At 39.9% G+C, this 10,564-nt stretch overlaps 1 long non-coding RNA gene across 4 annotated transcripts; it reads left to right on the top strand.

Annotated features, from left to right (window-relative positions):
- Positions 1-2,394: 2,394 nt before the first annotated feature.
- On the top strand, positions 2,395-8,863 carry LOC125525661. Of its 4 annotated transcripts, none has more exons than XR_007291384.1 (9): positions 2,395-3,201; positions 3,672-3,876; positions 4,339-4,421; positions 5,111-5,211; positions 5,294-5,368; positions 6,357-6,465; positions 6,596-7,328; positions 8,305-8,375; positions 8,488-8,863. It is a non-coding gene; the product is annotated as an uncharacterized LOC125525661 (long non-coding RNA). The 4 variants fall into 4 exon arrangements; XR_007291386.1 differs by having other exon boundaries at positions 6,357-6,771; positions 7,201-7,328; XR_007291385.1 differs by having other exon boundaries at positions 6,357-7,328; positions 8,568-8,863.
- Positions 8,864-10,564: the final 1,701 nt, after the last annotated feature.

Below are 10,564 nucleotides of genomic sequence, written 5' to 3'. Positions count from 1 at the left end.
CCGATCTTGCTCTGGGCGATAAGTCGCCAGTATGCTTTGATTATGCACTTGGAGTTCTACGCTCTAAGTTTTTGGAATGTTACCCTTGCTACATGTTGTGTTGTAAGCCGGCAGTATGAACTGATTTCACAGGCCATGTAGCCTTGATTATATGACTCATAATTGAGCATCTTTGGGTTTGATGACCTGCCCTGATAGCGGACGTTAAGTCGTCAGGATATCTTTGCCTTGAGCAATCAAAATCATGATATTGCATGCCTACGAGTCAATACCCGCGACGGATTATAATTATTGAGGTATCACCATGATGTCAAATCTCCATGTATGTTTTCCAATATAGTATGAATATTCGGGTTTTTGATAACCCGACCTGGCTTTGGATGTTAAGTCGCCAGTGTACTTAGATTGTGCAATTGGTGTTATGCGCTATGAATCTTTGGGCTGTCAACCTCATTGGATATGGTGATGTAAGCCGACAGTGTGAACTAAATTCACAGGTATATTTTGTACTTGTTATATGAAGATGTGAGGTTTGATAACCCGCCCTGGCTTTGGACGTTAAGTCGCCAGTATATTTTGAATTGCGCCATTGGAATCATGCGCTTATAAATCATTGAATTGTTACCCTCACTGGATGTGGCGATGTAAGCCGACAATTTGAGCCAATTTTCTAGGTATGTTTTCAAATTTTTGGATGAATATGCGAGGTTTGATAACCTTCCCTAGCTTTTTACTTTAAGTCGCCGGTATGTTTAGGCTTGAATGGTCTTAATTCTAGTCTTTTCCATAATTGCATAAGACTATATTATGTTTGGGTTGTTACCCGCCCTGGCTTTTGACGTTAAGTCACCAGGGTATATGTTGTTTAAACTTTGTGTAGGACATGCAGAGCTTTACACATAAAGATACTACTATTGCTCATATGAATCATTGCGTTTAAGCCCATCATCTGGCCATCTGAAAATATTGTCGGGTTATTCTGCTCCGGGTTATATCTTATCTTATCTTATATCTTATCTTATCTTATATTTACTAATTGGAGGCACCTTTCTTGATCTCTCATTAATCCACATCATCAAGATTAATTAAACCGTTAGATTATAAAATTTACGACCAGGATGAAAAGACAACTTGCGTAACGCAGATGATCCAATTAAAACCATTACCGTGCGCATCAAGGGCGTAGCCTTGCTAGTGGCGGAGCCAGGGGTATTCGTGGGCATTCCATGGAATACCAAAGAATCTGGCCCCAAAAAAATTAAGTATACATGTTATACATCGAAGCCCACTAGAGCAGCCCATCCAGCCACGCACCAGACGCCAACAACAGAGCAGGTCTCCGTCTCTCACTCTTCCTCTCTCGATGCAAATCTCCAAACCTAGCGACCGTTGACGGCGCCGGCGCCATCGCCAGCAAGCGAGGTCCGACGGACGAGGTCGGCCCTCTGCCCCTCTGGCCGTCTCCCTTCCCTCCCCTCCGGCCTCCGTGGCTGTGGTCCGTGCGGGGCAGCGCCGCAGCGGGCTTCCTCCGGCCTCCGTCGCCGTCAGCAGTCGCCGCTTCAGTCCGCCAGCCGACAGGCTAGAAGGAGAAGCCACCCAATGTCCAATCCATCCAGTACTGCATCCATCTACAAATTACCAAGGTAAATTTCCTCTGTCTTTTAAACAAATCTGAAGCTTTTTTGATAAATTTCCACTGCTAGAAGCCACTGATCTGCCACGGATTGATTGCTACTTTGTTGATTTGTTCTTGTATAAATTGTAATTGTTTGTACAATTGTCCATCAGTTCATGCCACTGATTTCTACTTTGTTTGTCCATTCAATCCATGCCACATTGCAACTGCCACTTATTTCTACTTTGTTTGTGTGATGTAGATGAAGAAGTATGTTGGCATATTTGAATTGTGGGACATATCTTCAAACTAAGGCAAGAAAAACAATTTCTACGTCCACATTTGTTGTTTGTTCTACTATATTGCTTTGGTCAATTTTTTTTGCTAGTATTATTGGTGGTCATTGAGTCATTGATATTGTCACAATGTTATTTTGTGGCATCGATGTATGGTCATCGAGTCATACCTATTATATTGTTGTTAGAGATATTGCCACAATGGTATTTTGCTACTATTATAAATGTATGGTCATCGAGTCACTAATGTTACCATCTTACTACATATTTATCGTTCTATTATATTGCTTAGGCAAAAAAAAAATTTACAAGAATACCCAGGAGTAAATTCCTGGCTCCGCCACTGAGCCTTGCGCTAGCCACGTCGGCAGAACGAGCCGAGCGAGGTACTGTGCGGGCTGTTCGTTTTCACCGGGCCACGTGTGTGTTATGCCCCAGCCCAATCGCAGCCCTAGCCCCGTTTCCAATCCCACCCCCCGCGAGTCCTCCCCTTCTCCCTCTCCCTCCTCTCTCTCTCTCAGTCGTCCGCGGCGGCGGCCGCCGCCGACCTACCTCCACGGCTGCTGCTCCTCGCGCTCTATATGCTCCTCCACCGCATGGATTCGTCAATCCCATCCTTCTGTGGTTTCCTGCATCGGTTTTACCCATCTAGGGTTTCGGTGTGGTCGACCTACTCGTCGCCAGCGATGCTCTAGTGCGTTGGTCCGTTCGTCTCCGTCTCCTGCCGTGCTCTCTCGTGGTGTTGTGCCTCCTAGATGGCGCTCCTGTGCCTCGGATGCACGCCCCTCTCTCCCGAGCTCGATGAGAAGTAGTGGTGCCCCCTTTCTCCTGAGCTCCAAATCCATCCCAACAGCGCTAAGGTAACCAGCGGCAGAGGCTCCCACCTAGAACCTCTCTCCTCCTGCCCCCTCCTTCTCCTCCTATGTGTTTTCGATTTTTTCTGCGTGTACTTGCACGTTCATGGATGTAGAGGTAGCAGATTATGTTTTCTGTGTAATATTTCATAAGCTTAAACTTCAAGGAGTAGATGTAATGCTATTGTCTTTTGCCTCCCTCCATGTTATCAGTATGGGTGCCATCTTCTTATCCCAGATTCTTCCAATCTTATCATCTTTATTTCACTTACTCTCACATTTTTCCTTATTTTTGGCTTGTTTGATAAGTTCAGTTTGTCTTGCTGCAGGGATCCTAATTTAGGTTCTACTCCAATCAACAAATAGAGTGCAACCCTTGAGTTCATCCCGATACAGTGGCAGTCACATAAGATGGAGCATGGAAATGGATGAGCAGGTACCACGTTGCTGCCTCCCTCCCATCCATCCAACCTTCGTCATGTGTTGGATCCAACAATAGATATATGTATACTATATTAAAAGCCTTATCACTTATATTCTCATATGGGGAATCTAGGTTTCATTCAGGCCATGCACGTTATTCAGTTTCACACTATCTTGCATAAATTCAGGTCTGGTTTTGTGCGTGATTATTTACATTTCACGCTTTAAGGATTGTTCGGTTCATGCAACGTGTTGTTCCAGTAGTTCATGATGATAAGGTCTGACTCCATGATATACTAGCATTTTATTTTTAGTTTCAGTGGTAGCAGGTCAATGAACCATTGGTGTACAACATTTAAGCAAGCAATTTTTATGCATTTTTATTTTTAGCACATAGTATTGAGTATGTTCTAACCGTGCAACTTGAGAGATTCCTTGCCAACGTGACTTATACAATTCTCTGAACTCTTATGAAATATGCAGTAGGACTCGTTACAGTGTGTCGCCTTTGAATGAGAGCTGCAATATTTCTTTTGTAGCTGCATGGGTACCAATTTTTTGTTATCCCTGATCCTTCCAAAATAAAGTTTAGAGAGATCAAAATGTTACATGCTCAAGGGCGCCGAGGAGTGTACTACTCAATTCAGTTCTATAAGAATCATACTGAAAAATCTCCTCGCATTATCAGGTATTACTCAGTTTTTACATTTGCATCAAGTAGCTAAACTGAACACTGAATAAACACACCATAGTTAATAAACCAATTTTAACTTGAAAGAGCATTTTGTAACTGAGAATATTGGCACTTGGATGATGGTCTCAAAAGTAAAAGAATTTTTTAATCTGCTTAGACAGTGGCAATTCTTATACTGATATTTGTTATAGCAGACTTATACTAATTTCACATGGTTTTAACTTTTAGGATCCCATAATTATGGGAGCGAAGAAATTAGCGCTTTACAGATTTCAGTGATCAAATCATTTAGTTAGTATGTGTCTCTGTTATTTTCTTTTCAGTTTGACAAGGAACATGCCTATGGTATCAGACATGATTTTGGAAAAGAATGGAAACAAATGGGAGTCTCTTATTTAATGCACATAACTCAAAAGGATCTTGGGGTTGTTAATAAATTTCACTTTCTTTTTACAGGGTGATAGCTCTTTCAAATGGATGAAAGCTCATCTATGTGAAACGTGGTTTTGGTGAACTGATTGCCCTTATCGACATTTTAGGTATATAATATTATTCTTAGTACCTTGTAGATAACACTTAATAGAGTAAATAAATACCTATTTTCTGTCGCTACTCCGAACATTATGTTAGCATTAGTTGCCTCGAAGTGTATGTCTATGGAGATTATCCATGTCCGCGTAAATTCTTGAGATGACCTAAATTGCAAATTGTTGAATTCAACCAAATCCAAGAAATTTACTGGGTCACCCTTCCAGTTACTTATTTGTTATTTAATCATGTCTTCATGTTATGGAATCAATTATAGCAGAATATGACTCCTCTTGGTTATTTGCCTTTGGAGCAAAAAGGTATATGTTGTATTCTAGAATACCTACCAGTCTATATTTGAAACAGAAAAACCGACCACTTAGTTATTTGTTATTATGTTCTCTTGTGTTGGATGCTCTAAAATAAAACAATTTTATGGTTTCCTTTCCATGTTTATATACATAGTATTTTTCGGAAATTCTTTTTGCTTATCGAATATGCAAGTTTACACATTGTTATTATGCTACTGTGCAAATTCTCTAGCAGTCTGATATTGTAAGTTGTATATTATGCTTTGCATCTTTTTCCAGAATGATGTTGCCTTTTTGCATGGGTATTGTGTTGTACTATAAATGTTGTATTGGCAAATGTTTGTCTGAATGCCCTTTTTTATTGCAACGCCGGGTTACCACCACACGAGAGGGTCAGCCCGCCATCCAATTCAGATGACCTTGTCTGACCTACGGGAGCAACCAGCACGGGCCAGCTATGGATTTGCTCGAGGAGGTGTTCTACGAGGAGGTTGATGCTGCATTTTCCGAGACGTGATGTCGCCTTCTTGTGTTAATTGGGCCTGAAGATTTTGAGTTTGAATTATGTGCAGGAATTCGACCCCATAAAGTACATTATGGAAAATATTTCGGAAGAAGCGTGTGATGCCACCTATTTCTATAAGAAGGTCAGTGTGTCATTTATAATCACCTGAAGTCATTATCACCACAGTGCATGCTATGCAAATTGCATCCCAAATTAACCATGTTTAATGATCTACTATCCTGGATTCCTTGCCAAAAACATGTTCTGGGAGGAATATTTAGTTCTGATATCCTCTTGTCAAGATATTAACAACACATCCTTGCCTTTAGCACAGATATTTAACCGATTAATATATCTGATTTGCTTACTTGATCAACCTACGTATGAACCTTTTGTATAGTATTTTAATTGGTCGACATACTTGTAGATCTGTTTCTTAGACAACGACCAGTCTTGGCTATAGAAACTTGCTCGCTGTAGTGATAGTATCTTGTAAAGGACGCAGATAACTCTTATTATTCCTATAAAAAATAAAATAAATAATAGAATCTGCTTATGCTGAGAACTATAAAATATATTGTGCTCATACTAGTAGAATATGCTAGAGATGTCGAAAATGGCCACAATCACACTTCTTGCTTTCTGCCATACTAACACACTTGGTTGTGTAATCAGAGCCCATATGTGGTTGCTATGATTGTGTGTCAGAGTCTAATTAGCTAGGGGGTTAGTTAATGGTTGTGTGTTGGGAGTCTAACTATCTCAGAGATTCTTTACCACCACCTCCCGAGCCAAGAGCGGACATAGCGACGAAGCAAGGCATCTCAAACATAAATATTGCCTTAACTTCTTGTTCAGAAGGTTGATCTTAACTTCTTGATATTCTCTATTTGATACTAATAACTGAGAATCTCCCCAAATTAACCCGGCCATTTTGCTACGTAGCCAACTCTTACTTGAATCGATACATCTCAGCTCATGTTCTCAAATCAGTCAAGAGGTTATTGCGTGCTCAGTCTTATCTACAGACTAATTATTTTCTTCAAGCCAACAGTCTTCTCTATGTATATCTAACCACATAGGGAGTTCTTACATGTTTATAGTTGTATTAATCTTCATACATTTGACAGGTGCACAAGGTACCATGCAAGCAACTAGGCCGGCTGCGATCATGCTGCAGGGGCTGAATATATTTGTATCTCTGTAAGGCATTTTAAGGCTGCCTTAAGACACGAGGAAGTATGCCTTTACTTTTGGACACTGCCATGTGCCATCCATTGCTTTTGAACCACCATAATCGTTCATGTAACTCTTAAGAATACATTCTCTGAGTGTGTTGTTTTTGCACAACTCTATCTTAAAATTGCAGCTAGGAACTTGCACGACCCAGTACTAAACATGCATGTACTTTGAGTGTGATGAAAATAACACCCTGTGTTACAAATAAGAAAGTGGAAGGGGCGTGTCCATACCTGGCAGCGCCCCAGTTTCCTCTCAGGAGGCCTGCAATGGCGGGCCCTTCTTTGCTTCTTCCTCCTTCGCCAGGTATTAGTATTATACCCATGATCTTCAAGTTTAATATATGATGTAGGTCAGAGGCCTCTCTTAAAATCGCCGTAATCATGAAATTATTATCACCTATATAATACCTGAAACTAGCACTCTTAATAATGATAAATTGTTCATTCTACCTAAAAATCTTCTAAGTATGCGAGGCTAGCTTTTCAAACATAAATGTTTGGCTCTTTTTGTGTGCGTCTATATTTGTTCCATAAAGTATCATTTGAGCCATTGTGCTTAAATAAACATTGAAAAGCTTAATTTTTGTCTTTCTGATGCCTTTTCGTAAAGAACTGATGATCGATAGTGACAACATTACACATGATTAAGCTGTAGCACTAAGTTGTCCCTATGATTCGTATATCTGAGTGAAGTATAACGATCTATCTGATCAATCCATTTAACTGTTTTCAGGGTGGTTTGGTGTGCGAAAAACTGTTGGACTTGATAGTTAATGAGCCTGTTGTTATCATGGAAGAAGGTTTTCCTAATGCCATACAACGTGGATAATCAATTAAAGAGATGCAGACATCAGAGTTGAGGTGAAAATTTGAGGATTGAGTGATTGACTAATGATATAGTTTTTAAATTGTGCTTGCTGATAAGAAAACACTCCATGTTTTTGGCTGGTTTATTGTGTGAATGGATTGCCGCTCGTCATGTGTTCCTGCTTATGCTTCACCGATGACCTGATCTAAAATTGTCTTTTGGTTTGTCAGGACTTGTACGCATTGCACACTCGTCCGGTTTCCTTCACATTCCTTGTTGATTTTTCTTTGCTTAGAGTTTTACTTGTTGGCTTTGCTCTGGGTTAATCATAGTTGTTGTCATTGTTGGTATGTGGCCTTGTAATTCATTCAGAGCGACATAAATTCAACTGATCCTGGTGAGGAGTGTGTTGTGCATGATCGATCTGTTGCTCGACGGCGCAGCAGAGTGTCGACACGATCGCTCTGTTCCAGAGTGCGTGGCTATTTAGTTTTGTACTATCTGTAGCTTATTCTGCCATGCACCTTTGCATTGTTGGCTTTATGTTAGAAAAATGAACCTAACTATTGCATTTTAAATAAAAGTAAATCGCTGAAGAGTATCTATCTTGGCCTTTTTTAGCTCATAAGGTAACTTCTGATCATCCATGCAGACACATCCAAGGGTTCCTATTATGCCACCCTAATTTTTGATTTCCTTACTACTGATGTTGTCCTTCTAAGTAGGTGTAGCATTTCTAACATAAAAATATCATTTCCATTTACTAATATATTTAGTCATGTGAGAATGCTCCAATCTTATATATTGGGAGATCTGAGTTTATATTAAATTCCTGAATGCTGGTTAGTGCTTGTATCAGTCACTATCACGTGATGTGTTCACTACTTTTTTGGGAAATCAGGGAAAAGATATAATAATTCTTGACTTATCCTGTGATGTCATGCGTTCGCGCTCTTGTTCAATTTTCCCTTGATCCAAACACAAGAAATGATAATATGTATGGTTCTTTACTTTCCTTATCATTCATAGGTAGTTTCAAATGATGGGAAGATGGTTAGGTGACGAGTGCCCTCTCCGATGTGGATGCTGAAGAAGTTCAGGTTAGAATGTAATCCGTCGGATCATCTATTTGATATGTCATGCGTCTAAAACTTACGTATTTTCTATACTCAGTCTTGAATTATTGTTGCTGAAAAATTACCCGATGATCAGGTATCGATGTTTGTTAGCATGATTAATTGTGGATGCAATGTTCAAGATTGATATTATCTGCGATTGTCACATCATGCTAGGAACTGACGAGGGCAACCATCACCACCAATTAGTCAGAGTTTCGCCACCACGCAAACATCCGTGAAGGAGACATCTCCCATCGCAAGGCGCCTCCTCACCCTCACCGTGCATCGGCTCTAGACGCACAATGGACGTATGAATATAATCTATTTTTGTGCGAACCTCTTAAGTATAATTTATGATGTGTTGAACCTTGGCTCTGCTTTTGTACCTGCAATGTGTTGCTTTTGGAAGCTAGCATATATGCTGTCGTGCATGTAACCTCTAAAATTGCTACTCATCAGGTCTAACTGTATCTGTTTATGTCTATAATGCGACTGATGTATATCTGTTAATTTTTGCTGCTTTGCTCTGTTTCAAATATCAGTTTCTTGACACAAACATAACATAGGCTCATTAGTACAGATATGACGGTGGAAAGGGCGCGTCCTACCTGGCACCGCCCAGCTCCCACTCAAGCGGCGCGCCAGGGCGCGCCCCAACCACTAGTCCTATGAAAAACGGACCTGACACGTCCAACTTATAGTCAAACGAAACAAACAAACTCCACCCGCAGAAAAAAAAGCTTCACGTAAAAAAACTCCACCCATGCGCACAAATTAGGAAGGAAAGCTGCCATTTAAACAAGAAAAAAACTCCACTAAAAAAAGACTCACGTAAAAAAGAAACAAACAAGGAAATCCTCACGTAAAAATTCCTCATGTAAAAAAAAACTCCACCCGTGCCCACAAATTAGGAAGGAAATCTGCCGTTTAAAACGCAAACGATAAAGTACCAAAACAAATCTATCTATAGAAAGGAAACAAATCGACGATCCGGCTGATTGCCACTGAAAAAAAATAACAGACAAACAAGAAAATCCTCACGTAAGGAAAACAAGGAAAGCATCCATCTGTTCCCACAAATAAAGAAGGAAAGCGTCCATTAAAAATTCTGTTGATAATAAAATACCAAAACAAATCCAACGATAAAAAGGAAAAGAATCCACAATCTGGTTGATTGCCCGCGAAATAAAAATAAGCCTCAATTAATCCAGATAAACAAAATCAATTAACCGTTAGATTCCAACACTACTAGGAAAAGGCATACTAATGGCGCACCAGTTTTGCGTACTAATGGCGCATCACTGGTGCGTCATTAGTATCACGCCACTAGTATTTATTACTAATGGCGCACCACTCAGTGCGCCATTAGTATATAACACCATGCGCCATTAGTATGCCTTCCATGGCCATATTTAATCATGTGCTTTGGCACACTAATGACGCACTGCGGATGGATGCGCCATTAGTATACTTGACATACTAATGGCGCACTCTGTAGTGATGCGTCATTAGTATGAATATTAGGTTTTATTTTTTTTACTTTTCTGATTTTTGCACAGGTTACAAAATATATTATTTGACTGAATATAGACAGTAGCACACAGCAATAGCAGATTCATCGAATACAATAGAAGATTAGTCTTCGAATACAATTCATCATATTAGTCCCCGAATTCAAAAGACCGAACAAAGATAAAACATTACAAGTCTCGAGACCGCGAGTATCGAGTTTGTCGGAAGTAATACTAATCCTAAGAAGTCCTACTAATCATCATCATACAACTTCTACTCATTATTCATAACAAGTCATACGATCATCATCTTGATAGTCATCAAACCAACCCTACTTAATTATTCTTAGCACATGATCATCAGTATTAGGCAGGACCTAAATATCCTATTTAAGCTAAAATAGCATAAAACAATATAGACCCTGACTCTTCATTATGGAGAATGGAGAACATCCTGTCTCCAATTCTTGCGCTTCGCTTCCTTTTGATTTCAAGAAGCTCCTTACGACTGTCCATACATTTTTTCCATCCTTTGATTTTCATGTCTCCACTTCTTTTAGAAATCTCGTATGGACAGTTGAGATTCGTAGGACGACCTGGCTGTATGTTCAAAACATTAACACTACCTTTCTGATACATCATATGAGGCACACAATTCTC

Source organism: Triticum urartu, chromosome 7, assembly GCF_003073215.2.
Source record: "Triticum urartu cultivar G1812 chromosome 7, Tu2.1, whole genome shotgun sequence".
Taxonomy (NCBI): Eukaryota; Viridiplantae; Streptophyta; class Magnoliopsida; order Poales; family Poaceae; genus Triticum; species Triticum urartu.
This window is presented reverse-complemented; position numbering and strand designations above follow the sequence as displayed.